Source organism: Phoca vitulina, unplaced genomic scaffold (assembly GCF_004348235.1).
Source record: "Phoca vitulina isolate PV1807 unplaced genomic scaffold, GSC_HSeal_1.0 scaffold3, whole genome shotgun sequence".
Lineage (NCBI taxonomy): Eukaryota > Metazoa > Chordata > Mammalia > Carnivora > Phocidae > Phoca > Phoca vitulina.
The window spans coordinates 53,164,852-53,187,623 of record NW_022589706.1 but is presented as its reverse complement, the minus strand read 5'-3'; positions in this window follow the sequence as shown (position 1 = coordinate 53,187,623).

The following is a 22,772-nucleotide window of genomic DNA, read 5'->3' as shown; positions in this document are numbered from 1 at the left end:
CTCACCATGCTGTTAGCGCAGGAGCAGTTCATTAAATCTTGCAGCAAATGCAGTGTATCAAGAATGCCATGTATACTGGGAAAGACTTGGATAGCATAACCTTTCCAATTCTTCTATATATAACTATTATTTTACTTGTGTCTAGAGCTAGAACAAAAGAAGGAGGGGGAGGACAAGGGGGGAGGTGGGGACAGAAGACGGGGAGAGGATAAGGGGAGGAGGAGGGGGAAAAATTTTGTGCCTTTCTCCCCTGGAAAATAAAAGTTAAATTCCAAAAATACATTATTTGGATCATATTAGCTGGTTTTTAAGGGATTGCTCTAAGATCCAAACCCATTCTTCTCTTCTCTATTTTGTAAAGCTGGGACCATGACTCTGAAAATTTCATTTCTCCTTTGCAAGCAAATTCCTGTCTGTCAAAAAGGGCTGCGGAAGGAGTTTAAAAGGCAGGAAAAGGACTAATATATAAAAGAAAGAGACAACATGGATAGAAGAAGAAGCCGATGGAATAGGAAACAAAATGAAACAGAGAAATTCAGTAAACACAAAAAATGGTTCTTTAAAAATACAAATAAAATTTTCCAACCTCTGACACAACCAATCAAGAAAAAAGAGGAAAATACACACACAAATTGAACAGAAATGAAATGATGATAATAACGGGGGCTTCTGCCTCCAGGCATGATGCACCAGGTGAGTTAACTCTTACAAATCAACAAAACTCCCAACACCTAATGGAAAATGGACTAAAAATAAAAGGAAAATGTGAGATCATCAGAACATGTGATGGGAAACTTCAAACATATACAAAGTAGGGCGCCTGGGTGGCTCAGTCGTTAAGCGTCTGCCTTCGGCTCAGGTCATGATCCCAGGGTCCTGGGATCGAGTCCCATATCGGGCTCCCTGCTCCGCGGGAAGCCTGCTTCTCCCTCTCCCACTCCCCCTGCTTGTGTTCCTGCTCTCACTATGTCTCTCTCTGTCAAATAAATAAATAAAATCTTTAAAAAAAAAACAACATATACAAAGTAGAAGAATAGTATAGTGAATCTGGGAGGAGGCTGGGACCTACACGTCTAAGGAGAGGGCACCACTGCAGCTGTTCCTGCTTCTGCAGCGGCACAATACGGTGGTTCTGGAAATATATAAAGAAGGTGGACTCCCATCCAAGTACTAACCAGGCCGACCCTACTTAGCTTCCGAGATTGGAAGATAAGATCGGGCGCGTTCAGGGTGGTATGGGCATAGACATAACACAAGATGAAACCAGAGAGGGAGACAAACCATAAGAGACTCTTAAGCATAGGAAACAAACTGAGGGTTGCTGGAGGGGAGGAGGGTGGAGGGATGGGGTAACTGGGTGATGGGCATTAAGGAGAGCATGTGATGTAATGAGCACTGAGGGTTATATAAGACTGATGAATCACAGGCCTGTACCTCTGAAACCAATAATACATTGTATGTTAATTAATTGAATTTAAATTTTTTTAAAAATGAAAAAAAAAAAGTGGAAACTGGAATCAACTTCTGTGGTCAGGGTAAAACGGCTATAGAGAAACTGACCTAACAGGAAGGAGGAAACAAAAATTAGAAAGTATCAAAAATATATTACTCACAGTAATAGTGAAAGCATGTGACATTTGTGTACAATAATGTACAACGTTTCTGAAGGCAATGTGGCAATATGTCTCAAGAACCATAAAAATGTTCATGCCATTTCACATGGTAATCCATACTTTGTATTTTATCCAAAGACAGATTCAGAAATGTGCCCCAAAATTTATTCCAGTGAGTGGTTCATGACAGGATTAAAATTTAACTACATGCACAAACATGTCCAATGAAGATCGGGCACTCCCTTTTACCCTAGTTCCCTGATTACTTGCATAAGTAGGTTCCACCTACGTAGAATTTCTTTAGCCCAGCTCCTAATTAAGCAATTCTAAAAACACTAAAATTTTCCCCAATAAAATTGGTCAAATAAAATAAGATCACAATGGTCATTCCAAGTGCAAGATGATAAAAATAGTGCCAGAGATTTGTATTGTACAAATTGCTGATCTCCATTTCAAGCAACTGATAAAGCATAACTAAGAATTAAGAGGGTAAAATTGGAAAAGAAACAAGGAAGAAAACCTCATAACCAAATAACTGACTATAGATCTTTGAAGGGTTAAATAAGAGTTAAATTAACATGGGGAAAAAAGAGAAACTAAATAATTAAACCTGACCAAGGCATTTGCCCAAATCACCTCCTCCAGGAAGCCTTCCCAGATAACCTCTAATCTGGGGGGTCACCGTGTCTGTGAGCTCATATTGCCCCTGTGCTTCCCCTAATTCATTATTGCTTAAGTGCTCTATAAGGTAAAGGTTGGTTTATTTCTCTTACCCCCCACCTAATGGTGACCCCTGAGATTGAACACTGTGTTTATTTCTGTGCCCCCAAAACCTGCTCAAAGAAGGATTTGATGGATGTTGATGGAATGAATTACAGATGGAAAAAGTAGGGAGGAGAGGCTTTTCTTTCATGAAAGGGGGACAGACTTGTAGGCAAGACAACAAAGCATAAGGATAAATTCATATTTCTTTCAGTTGCAAAAATATGAATCGCTACATTTCCCAGTTTCTGAACAAGGCCTGTGCTGAGTTTCTTCCACTTGCTCCTCAGATCCATGCTACACCCTTCTCCACGCTGATCTCTGGCACAGGAGGCTGGCCTGTGTGAACTGCTTCAACTGAGTCTCTTGTCCTCTAGAGGCCAGGGGCTTCTGTCAATAGGAAACCCTGGGGCAGACTGGGATTGGTAGGAGAATGAGGTGAGGATATTAATTTCCCAGACTCCCTCCCCGCTGGTCACCACGGACTGGCTGCATCTCCCCATGGAAAGTTCAGCTCTGGTAAGACAGCCCCCTCCCTACAGCTAGCCTTTTTGGGTCCCAGTATCTGCTCCTTCCTTTTCTTCTTGAGGCCTTAGAGGAGTACTGTCCCCCCATTTTGCTAACCCGGGAAGAGTATGTTTTCTAAACCCTGCCCACACCCTTACAGCAGTCCTCCTCTCCAATTGCCTATTTGAGGTGCCTTCTGATTCTTGCTGGCAAGAATCCTGACTATTCAAAGGCCTTAGTACACAATCGTGCATAAAATCTTGAAAAAGGGACAGATTTTATGGTTGACATTAGGGTCCTCTAATGGGTTTTGGGAGGTTTTTTAATCAAAAGATATAATAATGAATATGAAGAGTATATTTTGAGGCAGCATTAATTAGCAGAAAAGTGTTAAGAGAATCACTGTGAGCAAAGGTTAATGCATTTGGGAAGTACTAACATGAACTATTAGAAACTATGACTGTAGTTAGAAAACAGTGGGAAACAACCTATCAGTTATAATCCAGGAAAAAAATTATTATTATAAGTATACCATCACAACTATGATGCAATTTAATCTTTTAATCTTAAAGAATAATAAAATATTAAGAATCACTATACAATAAGCTTCTCCATTATGCCGTCCATTTTTAAATCCTATACTCTCAGTGTTTAGAACAGCACCTTGTACATAGGAACTGAGAAAGTATTTATTGAATGAAATAATCAGGAAGAACAAAACAGAAAATGCCATCTAATACTCGCATATGGCATTCTGCTCATTATCTAACAATAAAAACATAACAGACCTGAAAACAAACCCAGAAAGTAGTAAATGCTCATGAATAAATAAAGGAAAATAATTGGTATATAAATAAAATTAAATTATCGGACCTGTACCATAACCACAGATACCATTTATTAGGTATCCATACTCTGTTAGGTACTTTAGATATGTTAACTTCAATCCTCACATTCCTGCCCAATTGAGGAGGTCAAGGAAGGCTTCCAGGAGGAGGTGATATCTTTGTTGACTTAAGAAGGAGGAGCAGGAATCATCTATGAAGATGAAAGGACAAAAAAAAGCTTTAGGTAGAATAATATCAACAAAATCACAGAGACAAGAGAACAGGATGCATTTCAGAAACTTTAGATATGTCAGTAATGAGAAAGTGTAAAAAGATTGGAAACAAAGTGGAATTTTATCCCAAATACCACGAGGAACCATTACTTCTACCTAGAAATGTCATTATCTAATATTTGTTTTAAGCATGCGTATGGAGCAGCAGTGAAAAGATGATTGTTATAAGGATGAAAATGCATTATAAAGGTAACTAATAAGTATACTATAAAGCACTGTCCAGACACTAGGTCTCATTTTACTTAGGCTGTCACCATGCTAAGTGACCCCCTGCCCTCCTGGACCAGTCTACTTTCTCAAGCCCACCTATGGCTTTGTGCTTGTTAACTGTTCAGTCAATCAGGCAGACTCCCAAAGGCATTCAGACCAACCCTATCTTTTGAAGTTGTGTGTCCTTTGTCTAATGTACTGCTCTACAGAACTCAATGGGACAAGAGTGCCACCTTGTGTTGCATCATTGACCATTCACAATCCCCAGCATGCTTTCTTTTTCTTTTCACTTGAGCTCCTTGTGGATGAGGCCATTGAAGCTTCCTCCCAGGAGTTAACTTGGAATAGAAAAATGTTAACAACTGTTCTCACAAATATATCAGAGGGGGAGCCCAGGACCTTTTCAATACAGTGATAATGCTAATGCTTGAGTTTAGTAGATTAGTTGCTACATGCTAGAAAATGCTTAGCCTATGTGCTTTAAATGCCTGCTATTATTGTTTTTAACATATTTATGGGTTTTTAAAAACTTATGTTTAAAAATACAATTGGAATTATAATGTAGGAACTGAAGTAGGTTGAATAAAAAGCTGCCCTGCTCTCTCTCATAAAGGCCCATACTCAATAATAAGTTCTGAGAAGGGATTCCAAGAGATTGTTTGAAAGTACATTCCTTGATGTCTGCAAAAGAGGCTGCAAGCCTTTGCAGGCAGACCAACTATTTAAACTATTTTAAAAGAATTATTGGAAAAAGAGTTTCCTTAAATTCCTGGAGAAGAACCATGCATGGATTCTATTTGCCTCCTCCTCCCCACACTTCTCCACAGGCTGTTTTACTTTATTTTTCTCCTAGTCTAGCTTCATTTTTTCTCATATTTATTGAAAAAATGAGCTCCCAAAACCTGGGAGTTTATTGCTATTTCTTAATCAAAATATAAGCCAATATATTGTTACTGTATACACGATGAACATGTAAATGCAAATTAACATCTGTCCAAGAAAATGAAAACTATCTTCACTGAGCACTTTCCATATATTAATTCATTTAATCCTCACAGAAGTCCATGAATGTAAGTATTACTGTTCTCATTTTAAAATGGGAAATTGAAACTGAGCGAGGATTATGCAAGTTCACACATCTAGGATATAGTACAATCAGTTCAAATCCAGGTTTCTCTGATTCTAAATACCTATGCCCATAACAATTATGATTTATTGACTCTAACCATAAAACCCCAAATCACAAGCATATACTAGTACCAACAACTTCTTAAGTATAACCAAAAGATAATCAAATTATGTGTAAATGTCAACACTTACATAAATTTGGAAGTTAGATATCATTCAAAACTTACTGCAAAACTATAGTAATCAAGATAATGTGGTAATGGCATAAAGATAGACATAAATTAACATAATAGAATTGAGAATTCAGAAATAAACCCATATATCTATGGTTAACAGATTTTAGGCAAGAGTGCCATGACCAATCAGTGAAGAATAGTCTTATCAACACATGGTTCTGTGGCAACTAAATAGCCACATGCAAATAGTAAGATTGAACCCTACCTCACACCGTATACAAAAATTGACTCAAAATGTATCAAAGACCTAAATGTAAAAGCAATGATTGTTAAACTTTTAGAAGAAAACATAGGCATAAATCCTCGTGATCTTGATTTAGGCAATGATTTCTTAGATGTGACACCAAAAGCACAATCAACAGAAGAAAAAAACAGATGAACTGGACTTCATCATAATTAAAAAATTTTGTGGCTCCAAAGTACACCATCAAGAAAGTGAAAAGTCAACCCACAGAATGGGAGAAAATTTTTTGTAAATCCTGTATCTGACATATCTAGAACATAAAAATAATTATTATAACTCAGTAATAAAGTCATATAACCCCAATTTTAAAATGAGCAAAGGATCTGAATAGACAGTTCTCCAAAAAATATATACAAGTGATCAGTAAACACAAGAAAAGCTGCACAACATCATTAGTCGTCAGGGAAAATGCAAGTCAAAACCATAATGAGACACCATTTCACACCCAGTAGGATGATTATAATCAAAAAGACAGATAATAACAAGTGTTATGAATGATGTAGAGAAATTAGAACCCCCATACATTGCTTGTAGGACTGTAATATGCTGCAGTCACTTTGGAAAACAGTATGGAATCCCTCAAATGGTTAAACATAGAATTACTACATGATCTACCAGTTCCATTCCTGGGTATATACCCAAGGGAAATGAAAATATAGTCACTCAAAAACAGGTACACAAATGGTCATGGCAACATTATACAATGGCCAAAAAGTGGAAGAACCCAAATTTCAGCAATTGGTGAATAAATAAACAAAATGTGGTATATCCATAGAATGGCATATTATTCAGTAGTAAAAAAAAACAAAGTGATGATACATGCCACAACATGAATGAACCTTGAAAACATTATGCTAGGTGAAAAAAGGACCACATATTGCAGAATACATTTATAAGAATTGTCAGGAATGGATAAATTGATAGAGACAGAAAGTACATTAACAGCTGTCTAGGTCTGGGGAAGATGAGGAGATTGAGGGGTGACAGCTAAGGGGATGCAAATGTTTTTTTCAAGATAATGAAAATGTTCTAACATTGATTGCAGCAATGGATCCATAATTCTGTGAATATACTAAAGGCCCTTGAAAAGTATAGTTGAAATGGGTGAATTGTATTGCATGTGAATTGAGCTCAAGAAAACCATAAAAACCAAGTTAGTTGTATGTGATGGTCAATCAGGAATATTTTGCTTTGAACACAGAAGCAGAAAATCACATGCTGATTCTGAGAGAATGTCATAAGTCAAACATGAATGTAAAATATTGCAAGTCTCTCAGCCTCACGTAGCTGTCATTCAGAAACGTATTAAAGACATTATTGGTTTCCAAAAACAATAGAGTTAATGAGCAAACAAAGGAAAGGTACAAAAAGTAGTGAAACTGCTGCAAAACATAACCTTGGTGATATTGAAGATACAAGTTCATTCAGATAAGTCATTGCCGTAGACATTTAGAGTTTGCTTTCAGGGTCCCTTTGCTGTGGGAGTAAAGAGGAAAATGAGTCAATATTTTTGTGCCACAAAATGAAGCACTGGTAAGCTTGGAGACTTTTTAACTTCTTTAATCAACTTTAAAATTACAACAAATAGAGGATCAAGAAATCATATTACTTCAGGAGAACTGCTCTTGAATTAATATTTGGAAATCATGAATTGCTAAGGAACACTGTAATTTAGAGTAGATGAGTAATACCTTAATGATGAAGAATTACTTTTGAAAAAATATTCACTTTTCCTTGGAAGAACCATTCAAGGATTCAAGGCAGAAATTACAAGGAATATTCTGAGTAGGTATATAGAATATTTATATATAATAGAAGTTACAGAAATATAGTATCTATAGTAGAATTTAATGTAAATTCCATATTTACAACATTTTAAGTGGCTTTATTTTATATATATATAAAAAATATATATATAATCATATATATATTTATATATCATATATATAATATATTTATATATAATATATATTTATATATAATCATATATATATATATATATATATATATATAAGAGATCCTGAAGGAAAGAGAAGGGCTGGGGGAAATGAGGATATTAAAGGGTGATGGCTGGGGATGCATATATGTACTAAGATATAAATAGATGCATATATTTATTACCTTTTTTCACTTACATTAAATTTTAATTGGAAGTTATTTTAAGTATGAACTAACATTCAATTATTGATGAATTTATAAACTAATTATCTTTTGCTAGATAATGCTACAATAACAAAAATCCCAGTCTCTCAGGGGCTTACAATAACAAAGACATTATTTTATTTGTCAGTTGGGGGTTGGCTGTGTGCTACTCATTCTCTCCCCTTCAAGATCCAGGTAGAGAAGCAGCCTCTATGTGGAGCTTTGTCATTGTTGTGGCAGAGTGAAAAGGGAGAGAGCAGAACCTAGGATGGCTCTTAAAGCTTCTGATCAGCAGTGGCACATATAACTTCTGCTATGTCCCATTGACCAATGCATGTTGCCTAGTGATGCCTGGTATCACTGAGCTGAGTGTAATCTTTCCACAGGAAGGGTACTACTGGTCACATGGCTGAGCCTGACATCACAGGACAGGGAATTATCAACTTTTCACAGGAAGAAGCAGCAAGTATGTAAAAACAATAATCTACCATCACTGAATCATAGACTCTGTAGGAAACCTTAGAGATCATCTGTTTCATCTCATTTAATCTCATCTGTGGTTGAGAAGTCAGAGGGCCAGAAAGGGAAAAGTGATTTCCTTAGTTCTATAACTAACTCAAGACCGAATCTCTGATAATCTCTCCCCCTAGTAAGATTCACCTTTTTGTTTACATGAACAATCTATAAACAAAAAAGGAATGGTTGGGTGGAACAACTACGGAACCTGCACAATAGAAAAAGAGATGCCGGGGCGCCTGGGTGGCTCAGTCGTTAAGCGTCTGCTTTCGGCTCAGGTCATGATCCCAGGGTCCTGGGATCGAGCCCCGCATCGGGCTCCCTGCTCCGCGGGAAGCCTGCTTCTCCCTCTCCCACTCCCCCTGCTTGTGTTCCTGCTCTTGCTATGTCTCTCTTTGTCAAAAAAATAAAATAAAATCTTTAAAAAAAAAAAAAAGAAAAGAAAAAGAGATGCCAAGAGTAACTACTTTCAAACAGCAAATTCAAATTTATGCTACTACTGATGAGTATCATTTATATCCAACAGGGTACTTAAATAGAAGAAGAGAAATTATTTCTATTTATTTTTAGAAACACTATAAATCAGGTCTTGATTTGTTGTTTTAATGATAGATCTTAAACTTATGGAGATAATGTTAATAATGCAGATTCAACTTAGAAGTGCATCATGTCATACCATGTTGTGAATAGCACAAAAAAATTGGAGAAATATTCTTTCAGCATTTGTAAATTATTATCTGATTCAGTAAAGAAGTCACACACTATTGAAAAACAAGCGAAGTTCTGACATCGGTCTTTGGGTTTTGAGTCTTTTTCTATCTTACTTGTTAAGGTATATGAACGTTATCAACTGACATCATGTTGTAACGCCTGTTCATCAGTTGCAACCATAGTGCCGCTATGGATATAAGAGTTTGGTAAAAATCAATGAAAGAATTCTGAGAATCAATTGGTTATATGAAATTCACAGTAAAGAACATTATTTTATTATTATTTATATTATTTATAAATTGTGTGCTATACATCCTTCATGTCAATAAACAATAATGAACTTATGTACATATACATGTATCCTTTTTTTCAGAGAGCTTGTTGTTTAACATTTACCAGCAAGCACTAGGAATATAGAAATCTGATATTCATCAAATGCTTTTTCTGTTCATACATTTAAGTACCTACAAAGTGGTAAAGATCTGTTTCCAATTGCTATGTCAAATACAAAAATGTAGTCTCCTTAGGGAGTTAAAAATCCAACAGAGGAAATAAGTGCCATAAATATAACTATAGTGCAAAGCAGTATGAGCAGCCGAAAAGAGCAGCAGAAGTCGTAATGAAGCAACGTTCTAATGCACTTTTATTAGAAACTTCAAATCTAGAATTAGAAATGATGTTTATACACATTCCTAGCCATGAGAACAGTTTTACTGCAAACTAATAATTAGAATTAGTGCTTATCACAGTGTTTTGTGCATAATAAATGATCGACATACGTCTCTTGAATTGTGCTAAAGGTCAATGTTCCAGAAAAATAAATAAATAAATAAAAATAAAACTGTAGAGTGAGAGAGGCTGGCAAAGATTGGGTTTAAAAAGAGGCCATGGGCGGGGGGTGGGGGAGATGATATTTGAATAGGCACACCTGTGGTAAGACAGATGGTAGAACCAACTAATCCAGAAGGGAGTAGGTAGTTGGCATCCTCAGAAGTTCTAGGAACTGGGCTCTAGCTTGAGCAGTTTCTTCAAAGGAGCAGGCTTGAGGGGAGAGGGGAGATAAAGAGAGATAAATCAATTTGGCCCCCCATTTCAAGTTACACCGAAAGAGAAACTAAATATTAATATAAATAATAATAAAATAATGTTCTTTACTGTGAATTTCATATAACCAATTGATTCTCAGAATTCTTTCATTGATTTTTACCAAACTCTTATATCATAGTGGCACTATGGTTGCAACTGATGAACCTTTATAAACCTACAAATAAAGAATAGGACTTAAATGCAGATGGATGGTTGAAATTCAAATTAGCTTCAGAATGAACATAGCCAGACAGCAAATAAGCATCAATGATAAATGGTCAGATTTTTCCTGGTTTTGATGGGATGAATAGATAAAGAAAAGAAAGCTTGAAGAATCTGAAGAAGGGAAAAGACTGCAAAAAGAAAATCTAGGAACCAAAAAACTCTGAGCCTTTACATTTTGACCTCAAAAGAAATTGTGAACACTGGATGTTGTACATAAGTGATGAATTACTGAACTCTACACCTGAAGCCAATATTGTACTGTATGTTAACTAGCTGGAATTTAAATAAAAAACTTGAAAAAAATATAAGTGAACTAAAAAAAAAATTGTGGACTAGGTTATTTTATGACAAAACTGCAATGATAGTATAGTATAAGCTTCATAAAGATTTTTTGTTTTTTATCTTTTTTAAGCTGAGAAATCTCCCTGGGCATTTAACTGAGGTATTAAAATTAGTAGATTGATTTTATTTCCTTGATTTCCACATCAGAATGATGTATCTATCACTCTGTTTTATAATGTGATACATGGAAATAAGATGCCATAATATATAGAGTCTAGTGCATTTAAAAGATTAACTTACATAAACAACAGAATTTGTTAACTTGTTAAAATGAATAATAAAAATGGCTTTGACAGTTTAAAAGACAATGAAGTGAAGTACTATATATTAAAGACACATAGGATGCACCCAGAGTGCATCTAAAGGGAAATTTAAAACTTTAACTGCATTCATGGGGAGTGGGAGAGAGGGGAGAAGGAAATTTGTTAAGTAAGTATTCAAATTAGAGAGATAGGAGAGAAAACCCAACAAAGTAGCTCCAGGAAGGAAATAATAAAGCTACACCCCAAACTGAAGAAATGGCAAAGACACAAAAAGAATAGAAAATCTAAAAGCTAGTTGTGAAAAGCCTAATAAAATAAATAAGTTTTTAGCAAACTAGGGGAAAAAGATAAAAAAAAGAAGTCAACAAAAACAGTATTAGGAATAAGTGAAGAGGAAATCCTTAAAATCATAAAGAAATAGCATGCCAATACTTATTATATATTTCAATAGGTAGTGTTCACATGATTCTAAACTCAAAATACTCCAAGTACATACAGTAAAAATTCTCTCTCCCACCATATTCTCCAACTACCCTGTATCTTTCCCAAAAGGATCTTAACATTTATCATTTATTTGTGAATGCTTCCAAGGACATTTTATTCATTTCCAAATTAATATAAATATGACTTCTCTTACCCCTTTTCTCACATATAAAATAAATTAAACTGGGGGGTTTACACTTTATTTTTTTAAGATTTTATTTACTTGAGAGGAAGAGAGGGAGAGCACAGAGGGAGAGTGAAAGGGAGAAGCAGTGCAGGGAGCCCGATGCGGGGCTCCATCCCAGGACCCTGAGATCATGACCTGAGCCAAAGGCAGACGCTTAACCCACTGAGCCACCCAGGCACCCTAACCTGGTGGGTTTAAAAGATTCTTCAGGACAAAATTTACAGGTATATTTCACAAAACCTTATAGAAACAAATCATTCCTGTCCTATACAAGTTGTTTTAGATCACAGAAAATAAGGGAGAATTACACACGGACACCAATGTGGATTGGCTCATTTAATACCTATTCCACCTCCTTAGAGCAGGCAGAAACCATATAAAACATTGCATTTCCCAGAATCTCTCTTGCTTAAATTCCAGATATGATTCAGTCTCTTCCATGTAACTTAACTTCTATGAAACTTCAATTTTGAAGTGAATCAAATGGGGAAGGAGGCAGGGTGCAGGGCATCCACTATGCTGCAAGTGGATTGTGACAAACTCAGGGTTGGTTCCTGAGCCAGTAGCTAGCAGCAGCATCTGAACCTTAGATGACTTCGTGATTAGCAGAAGTAATGTGATTTTGGACCTGGCAATAGAGAAGTCTCTGTATCCCAACCGGCAGGTAACTTCCTGAGTCAGTGGCTTCCTGATCATGGCGGAGATGGCGTCTTCTTAATTTTTCAAATTTTTGATTGCATCATTGGCATCATCTATCTTGATGACCCAGTTCTGCAATATAGATTTGAGTGTAATTCCTGGAAATTCAGATAAAAATCTCTTTCAGCCCTACTGATGTATCTCTAAGTAAGCCATTTAACATCTTACTGGATAAATCTCTTTTTGTGTAGCAGAGAACCTGTTGTTTTAAACTGAACCCTAACTAATATACTATCCAATTTATCTTAAAACTAAAATTGGACAAGAGCAATATGAGAATGGAATACTGTATGTGAATGCCATTTATAAATACAGGTGCAAAATCTAAATAAGAAATTAACAAGTCACATTCGACACTGAATAGATAGACATAGAGGTGGCCAAGTAGGGCTTATTCCAGGAACTCCAAAATGATTCAACCTCAGAAAACCAATTGATGTGATTCACCACATTAATAGATTAAAGGAATAACTTATGATTATTTCAATTAATGAAAGGATGCTTTAGAAAAAGTCAATACACTTTCATGATTTTTTAAAGTAGTAAGCCAAAAATAGAAAAAAGTGTACTTAACTAAAAGTCTTTTTTAAAAAAACCTTCCATAAACATCAAACTTAGTGACAAAAAACTAGAAATATTATTTTTAAGGTTATAATACACAGATGCCAACTAACACCCCTACTTTTCAACAATGTACTGTAGCTCTCAGAAAATGAATTTAAAAGAAATTTTTTTAAAAATTATAAAAGTTATAAAGAAAGGACTTTATCCATATACTTCTTTGCCTTCATTGTGTAGCAATAACCTATTACCCTTCATAAATAGCATGGATCACCTCTGCCAACACCCAAACCTCCTTTTTTTTCTTCTTTTTCCAGTGGCATGAATTGCCCAAACGGCCAGTGGCCCTGTGCACTTTCAATTCAATTAAGCTTTACTTATGTTCCCTGATGACAGCATTTATTTTAGATATTAAGACCTCTAAACTAGCAAAAACTAATGTTCTGAAGACAAGATGCCAAAAAAATTATAAGTAGAGCATTGGGTATAATTTTGTGAACCACCACTTAAAAATGTTGCATCAGGGAAATACAAATCGAAACCACAATGAAATGCCACCTCACACCAGTCAGAATGGCTAAAATTAACAAGTTAGGAAACGACAGATGTTGGCGAGGATGCGGAGAAAGGGGAACCCTCCTACACTGTCGGTGGGAATACAAACTGGTGCAGCCACTCTGGAAAACAGTATGGAGGTTCTTCAAGAAGTTAAAAATAGAGCTACCCTAAGACCCAGCAATTGCACTATTAGGTATTTACCACAAAGATACAAATGTAGTGATCCAAAAGGACACCTGCACCCCAATGTTTATAGCAACAATGTCCACAATAGCCAAACTATGGAAAGAGCCTAGATGCCCATCAACACATGAGTGGATAAAGAAGATGTGGTATATATATACAATGGAATATTATGCAGCCATCAAAAAAGGAAATCTTGCCATTTGCAACAACGTAGATAGAACTAGAGGGTATTATACTAAGTGAAATAAGTCAATCAGAGAAAGGCAATTATCATATGATCTCACTGATATGTGGAATTTAAGAAACAAGGCAGAGGATCATAAGGAAAGAGAGGAAAAAATGAAGCAAGACAAAAACAGAGAGGGAGACAAATCATAAGAGACTCAATCATAGGAAAGGAACTGAGGGTTGCTGGATGGGAAGGTGGTGGAGGGATGGGGTAACTAACTGGGTGATGGACACTGGGGAGGGTATGTGTTGTAATGAACACTGGGTATTATATAAGACTGATAAATCACAGACCTGTACCCCTGAGACAAATAATACATTATATGTTAATTAATTGAATTTAAATTTTAAAAAATGCCATGTGACACTGAAAAACAAAAACAAAAACAAAAAACATTGCTTCCAAAATTTGTGCATTCTGGCTGTGAGAAAAACAGCAGCACATATTGATTGCTGGTTCCAAGCCTATAATGCATCATACAAGACAATATCCTGACCTCTCAAGAGATGGCATTCCCACCTAGCACTATATGTTGGTGTTTAGTAGTACATTTTGACAACCTATAAGGCAAGTGGTAAGGGATAAACTATTAACTATAAAATCAATTCCTCAGAGGCAATGCTGTGTGGAATACAACAACTGTAAATAAAACAGTCAGAAACTCCATGCAATAGAGCATGGCAGGTAGAGATATCTGATCTATATTCTTTCTAGTGACCTGCCCTCTACCTACTCTACTCCCATTTTGGTATTGTAGGAGAAAGACTCCAGGGGTGGCCCTCATGATCCCCACCTCCTTGTAGTCATGCCTTTTTGTAATTCCTACCCCTTGAGTGTGGGCAGGTCTTGCGACTTGGTTCTAACCAACATACTATAGCAAAGGTAATGGGATGTCACTCCTGTGATTACATTACACAGCAGAAGGTGATGGATATCATTTTTGTGATTACATCATGTTATAAAAGACTACATCTTAGCATACTAAAGCTAGAGATTCTCCTTGCAGGTAGGACTGACTACATAATTTGTGAGGCTCAGTGCATAAAGCAAAATGTGGGACTCCTTATTCAAAAACTGTTAAGAATTTCAAAATGGCTACAGAAGAACATTAAACCAAGTGTGGGGCCTTTTAAGCACAGGACTTGTGTTACAGCATAGAATACATGCCCATAAAGCCAGCTCTGCTTGTGGTTTGACGAAATAAGTGCCCATGTTCATGAAGACTATGTCAAAGAAGTGTGGACAGCTTCCAGACAACAGTCAGCAGAAAGCCAGGGCCCTTAGGCATATAGCCAACAAAGTGAATCAGCTTGGAATTGCATTTTTCCCAGGGCACCTGGGTGGCTCAGTCAGTTAAGCAGCTGCCTTTGGCTTAGGTCATGATCTCAAGATCCCAGAATTGAGAGCTGTGTCTGGCTCCCTGCTCAGCAGGGAGTCTGCTTCTCCCTCTGCCCCTCCCCCCATCCCCACCCCCCCGCTCATGCTCTCTCTCTCTCTCTCCCAAATAAATAAATAAAATCTTAAAAAGAGAGAGAGAGAAAGAATTGGATTCTTCCCCAATCAAGCCTCCAAATGAGAATGCAGTCTGTTCAACACCTTGCTTGCAGCCTTGTGAGACCCTGAGCAAAGGACCCAGGCACACCATGTGCAAACTTATGACCCAAGGAAACTGTGAAATAATAAATGTGTGTTATAAGCTGTGATCATTTTTATGCAGCAATAGAAAACTAGTGGATTTATCACATAAAAGGTTGAGGATAAGTTGCTGCTGTTGGCAAATTAGGCATTGAGTAATGGTGACAATTTCACCCTTCAGGAGTAAACATTGATATTGTTGAGTTCATGTACAGCCTCTATTCCTGCAGGATGGCCATTTTATTCACGAATGCATTGAAAAAGTAATAATGTGGCCATGGAAAAAGGTTGACTCACAGTTAAAGGAATTATCTTTTTGTCCATCTGATTATTAAGATACTCTTGAACGGTAAGAGCTTTTTGATGAACATTCACTCAGGACAATACTCTTATGTTTTAGGTCAATTAAAAAAGGTCTATCCATGTATTTTACTTCTCAAAACACCTTATCTTTAGATTACAATCTTCTTCTTCCCAGTTCCATTAGCCAATGACCATGAATAAGTGTAGATTTGTGACTGAAACCACCCCTTTCATAAAAATTGGAAAATGATCTGAAATACTAAAAATTCCACCCATTAGGAGGAATTCCTCCTTATGATCCTTACGGGCCAACCCTGAATGGGGTTGTAAGGCAGTAGCAGTTCACTTCCACTTGGTGCCAACAAATCATCTAGACTAATCTGTTAACCAGAGTCACATATTTAGGTAATAAAGAATCTCCTATGATTCCCTAAATAAAGTTGAGGGAGAAATGACAGTGTTGCAGGAGTAGCATAGTCAGAATGTTGAGTCATCTGCAACTTATTTGTGCCTCTAGATATTCTGAGGCTTGGTTCCATATATATTACTTCCATTAGATGATGGAATACTGCTGGGCATGACCAACTTTTTGGTTATTTTGATTTGATAACATATTCATCACGGGCAGCTCTGATCAAATAGTTACTTGGTCTTATGGTCAAGAATTTATTATTACTACTGTGTCAGATACAATGCTAAGCACTGTGGACAGACACTGGGATGGGATGAGGAGATATTTAGAAGTACGAATTTTTAGTAAGACTGCCTTTGGGACTGTCCCAATGGAGTGGGAAGATAGACACATAAGTTTATCACCAGGACATATGTAACATATCAAAGGCTCAAATGGATCATGTATATGGTACTATGATGGTGCAGGGGGAAGAATATAACTGCCTGCATAAGTGGAAGGAGCATCACAGAGGAAAAAGATACACATGAAGTGAGACCTCAAAATGTCTACAGGAGTATGTGAGGTAAAGGAGGAGAGGTGCATTCGAAGCAGTACAAATTCTATTTGTGAAATCACTAAAGCTTGTTATATATAGCACAGTGTTGTTCTGAAAAGTACTTTTAAAGAGTTTTCCATGCTTGATGTTAAACAAACAATACTTGGTGGCAGTACTGTGGCATGAGGGAAAACCTCTAGGAAGAAATTTTAAGTTATTCATAAGAACTTATCTTTAACCTCAAACTAAAGTAAAACATAAGGTACACAGAAAAAGCAACATAATACTCCAATTTTTGTCTACTTAAATCTCTGCCATAGTTATATTACATCATTGAAAAACTTTCCTACAAATAAAGCAATTATAATTTGTTCAACCAAAGATAGTTTATTCAAGGGCACCTGGCTGGCTCAGTCAGTTAAACGTCTGCCTCAGGCTCAGGTCATGATCTCAGGGTCCTGAAATTGAGTCCCGCATCAGGCTCCCTGCTCAGCGATGTCTGCTTCTCCCTTTGCCTTTGTGATCCCTCTGCCTCTGTGATTGCTTTTGCTCTCTCTCAAATAAATAAATAAAATCTTTTTTTAAAAAAAGATAGTTTTTTCATAGAAAACCAATCAGTAATAAAAGTGATGTCAACAAAGTGGAAAACCTAGAAGAAATGGATAAATTCCTAGAAACATACAAGCTACAAAACTGAATCATGAAGAAATAGAAAATCTGGACAGACCAATTACTAGTAAGAAGATTAAATAAGTAATCAAAAACCTCCCAACAAAGAAAAATCCAGGACCAGATGGCTTCATTGTTGAATTCTATCAAACATTTGAAGAAGAACTAATACCAACAAATAATCAAGGGGAGGAAACAGTTTCAAACTTATTTTATGAGGCCAGTATTACCCTGGTACTAAAACTAGTCAAGAACACTACAAGAAAAGAAAATTACAAGTCAAGATCCTTGATGAACATTCAAAGGATCATATACCATGATCCACAAGTGGGACTTTTTCCTAGGATGCAAGGATGGTTCAACATACATAAATCAATCAATGTGATATACCACATTCACAAAATGAAGGATAAAAACTATATGATTATCTCTTTACTTTTTTAATTTTATTTATTTATTTGAGAGCATGTGTGAGAGAGAGAGAGAGAGCACAAGCAGGGGGGAGGGGTAGAGGCAGAGGGAGAAGCAGACTCCTCGCTGAGCAGGGATCCGGATGTGGGACTCGATCCCACAACCCTGGGATCATGATCTGAGCCAAAGGCAGACGCTTAACTGACTGAGCCACCCAGGGGCCCCTGATTATCTCTTTAGATGCAGAAAAAGCATTTGACAAAATTCAATATCCATTCCTGATTTAAAAAAAAAAAAAGAAACTCTTCAAGGAAGTAGATATAGAGGGAATGTACCTCAACATAATAAAGGCCATAAATGACAAGCCACAGTTAACACCATATTCAATGGTGAAAAACTGAAAGCTTTTCCCTTAAGATCAGGACCAAGATAAATATGCCCATTTTTGCCACTCCTATTCAACATAGGACTGGAAGTCCTAGCCAGAGCAGTTAGGCACAAAAAAGAAATAAAAGACATCCATTTTGAAAACAAAGAAGTAAAACTGTCTCTATTTGCAGATGACATTATATTATATGTCAAAAACCCTTTAGGACTTTACCAAAAACTATTAGAACTAATAAACAAATTCAATAGGGTTGCAGGATACATAATCAACATACAAAAATTAGTTGCTGCTCTATACACTAAAAATGAACTATCAGAAAGAGAAATTAAAGAAACAATTCCATTTACAATTGTGTCAAAAAGAATAAAGTACCTAGGAATAAATTTAAACAAGGAAATGAAAGACCTGTGTACTAAAAACTATAAGACACTGATAAAAGAAATTGAAGAAGACACAAATAAATAAAAAGATATTATATGCTCATGGATTAGAAGAATTACTATTTTTAAAATGTCTATACTAGCAAAGCAATCTGCAGATTCACTCCAATCCCTATCAAACTTCCAATGGCATTTTTCATAGAAATGTAAAAAACAATCCCAATATGTGTATGGAAACAAAAGACCATGAATAGCCAAAGCAATCTTGAGAAAGAAGAACAAAGCTGGAGGCATCACACTTCCTGATTTTAAACTATATTACAAAACTATAGCAATCAAAACATATGGTATTGACATAAAAAAGGACACATAGATTAATGAAACAGAATAGACAGCCCAGAAATAAACCCACACATATGTGGTCAATTAATTTACAACAAAAGAGCTAAGGATACACAATGGGGAAAGGATAGTCTTTTCAATAAATAGTATTGGGAAAACTAAAGAGACATATGCAAAAGAATGAAATTGTATCTCATCTTATACTATATACAAAAGTTAAGTCAAAACAGATTAAAGACTTGAAATAAGACCTGAAACCATTAAACTCCTAGATGAATATAAAGAGTTGACTCCTTGACATTGGTCTTAGCAATGTTTTTTTTTTTTAATTTAACACCAAAAGTGAAGAAAACAATAGCAAAAATAAATAGGTAGGACTACACTAAACTAAAAAAGCTTCCGCAGAGCAAACGAAACCACAAACAAAATGAAAAGACAACCTACAGAAAGGAAAAAAATGTTTGTAAATCATATATCTGATAAGGGGTTAGTACCCAAAATATATGAAGAACTTATAACAGTTCAATAGCAAAAAGCAAAAATTCCCAATTTAAAAATGGGCAGAGGAACTGAGTAGACATTTTTCAAAGAAGACATACAGATGTCCAACAGGTACATGAAAAGATGTTCAATATCACTAAACATCAGGGAAATGCAAATCAAAACCACAATGAGATATCACCTCACACCTGTTAGAATGGTTATCATCAAAAAGCCAAGAGATAACAAGTGTTGGCAAGGATAGGGAAAAAAAAGAACCCTTAATCATTGTTGGTGGGTATGTAAATTGGTGTAGCCGCTATGGAAAACAGGATGAAGTTTCCTCAAGAAATTAAAAATGGAACTACCATATGATCTGGCAATTCCACTTCTGGGTATATACCCAAAAGAAATAAAAACAGGATATCAAAGAGATATCTGCATTCCCATGTTCACTGCTGCATTATTCACAATAGCCAAAATATGGAAACTTAAGTGTCCATCAATGAATGAATAAAGAAAATGTGGGCTGTGTGTGTATATATTATATATATGTTTTATGTATATATTTATGCATATATTTAGTATGTATATATACACACATATACAATTGTATATATAAATGTAATATATACATATAAGAGTACATATATGCATAAGTATGTGTATATATGTATATATATGCAATGGAATATCACTCAGCCATGAGAAAGAAAGAAATCCTGCCATTTGTGATAACACAGATGAATCTCGAGCATCTCATGCTAGGTGAGAGAAGCCACACAGAGCAAGACAAATACTGCATGGTATCACTTATAAATAAATCCCCCAAAAAAGACAAACTCATAGAAACAGAGTAGAAAAGTGGTTGCCTGCAGCTGGGGGGTGGGGCAAATGGGAAGAAGTTGGACACATTTTCAGCAGTAAGATAAGGTTTGAGGATCTAATGTAAAACATGGTGACCAGAGTTGATAACACTGTATTGTATAATTGAACTTTGCTAAGAGAGTAGAACTTAAGAATTCTAAATAAAATTAATTAATTAATTAATGGGATGATGGATGTGATAACTAGATGGGGAGAATCCTTTCACAATTATACATTTATCAAATCATCACGATGTACACTTTAAATATCTTACAATTTTATTTTTAATTATACTTCAATAAAGCTGAAATTTTTAAAATGAAAATGAAATAATAATAAAGTTTAGTTACTTTTCCACCTTAAATTTTCAAAAGTTTTATTAAAGCTTTTGAAAATGTTGCCATCTAGTGGTGTCAAACTTTTTTTTAAAAAAGTTAATAATTAGTAAATCATTCACCCATGTTCCCTAGAAAAGTTTCCTTAGCATTTTTCAAAGAAATGTTACACTTGTGCCTCTGCTTTAAGAGAAAGTACTCCGGATTTAGGCTACTGGGTTTTAGAATTTCACTTCCAAATGATCAGAGGCAAGTTGCTTAATCTCTCTGTAAACATACATAATAATAGTACATACCTACCAGGATTGTTAAGGAGAATTAATGGGAAAATCCATAGAAAGTTGTTTAGCACAGTCTTTGGCTCATAGTATACACTCAATAAGTAGTAATTATTCTATTACTTTATGGGGAAAGAGTTGCAATCTTTGGGCTGTCCGCGGAATTGAAGTTTGAGTGATACAGCACTTAAAACTATGGGACTTTATATTGTCAATTCTGATTACAGTATTATACTTTTTTCTCGGAGTAGTAGAAACATTGTATTGGCATAAGGTTGCTATCTAGATGGCATGTATTAATGACTGGTATTATCTAATTTTGAAAGATTCCTGAATCAAACTATGATTGTGATTTACTGTTAAAATGTTTATAAAGTATAATTTACCCCTGATTTGGTCTGTTAGCTATTCTACAAGAAAATATAAATCATTCTATGAGAGCATGAATGAAAGTAAAGGAAAGACAGCTTCACTAGTTGGCTAAAAAACTTCAGGCTCATATAAGATGCAGTCAGCCCTAAAACTGCCTGTCAAGAATGCAAGGCAGATGGAACTGGTCCTCTTTATTTATGACATCCTTTGAGCTCTAGTAGTGCTGTGATTTATTTTATTCTTCAAGACAGTCGTTGAATCTTATTTTAACTTGATTTCACCTATCCAGTGAAGCATAAATAGTGTAATTTTAAAAATACGTTTGACAAAATTGTCTCCTGAGATCTCCAAGGACATGAAGACAAAATGTTAGTCCAATCACACCAGTATCGAGAATGTACAGGTAGGCATCCAGCAATATTCATAATATTAATTAGTGGACTGGAGTCAGTTTGGAGGGTAAAACATGCCATAAGACTCTGTCATGAACACCTCTTCTCTAATATTTTTATCAAAACCTTGGATGAATAAAGCATGCTTTGTTTAAGTGGCAGAAAATTCTGGATGGACTGACGTGGTAAACAGCCTGTAAGATGGCCCCAGTGATTCCTGCCTCCTGGCATTCATACCTTCATGTAATCCCCTCCCCTTGTGTGTGAACTGGTCCTAATGACTCACTTCTAATAAATATAATAGAGCAAAAGTGATGGGAGTCACTTCTGAAATTAGATTACAAAGAGATTATGGTTTCCATTTTGCATCTTCTTTCTTATTCTCTCTTGCTAACTTGCTGTGATGGACTCTAGCTGCCTTATGGAGAGGCCCGTGTAGAAAGGAACTGAGGGAGACCTGTACCCAACAGCTAGTGAGGAGCTGAAACACTCAGCCCAACTAGTGAAGCTGTCTTTCCTTTACTTTCAAAACACATAGCCCATGAGGAACTGAATTCTGCCAACAACCATGTGAGTGAGCCCAGAACCAGATCTTCCCTCACCTGAGGCTTCAAATGAGACTGCAGACCCAGACAACACCTGCAGCCTGGTGAGGGACTTTGGTGCGGAGGCACCCAGATAAGCCAAGCCCTGGATTCCTAACCCACAGAAACTGGGAGATAATAATGTTTGGTATTTCTTAGCCACTCAGTTGTGAGCTGATTTGTTATACAGCAATAGATAACCAATAAAATTCACCAGGAGTCAGTGAACTATAGTCTGTGACTAAATCTGGTCAGAGGTCTGCATTATATGGCCTTTGAGCTAAGAATGCTCTTTACATTCAAAAGATTCCTTCCTTTCTCTCTCTTTTTCTTTTTCTTTCTTTCTTTCTTTCTTTCTTTCTTTCTTTCTTTCTTTCT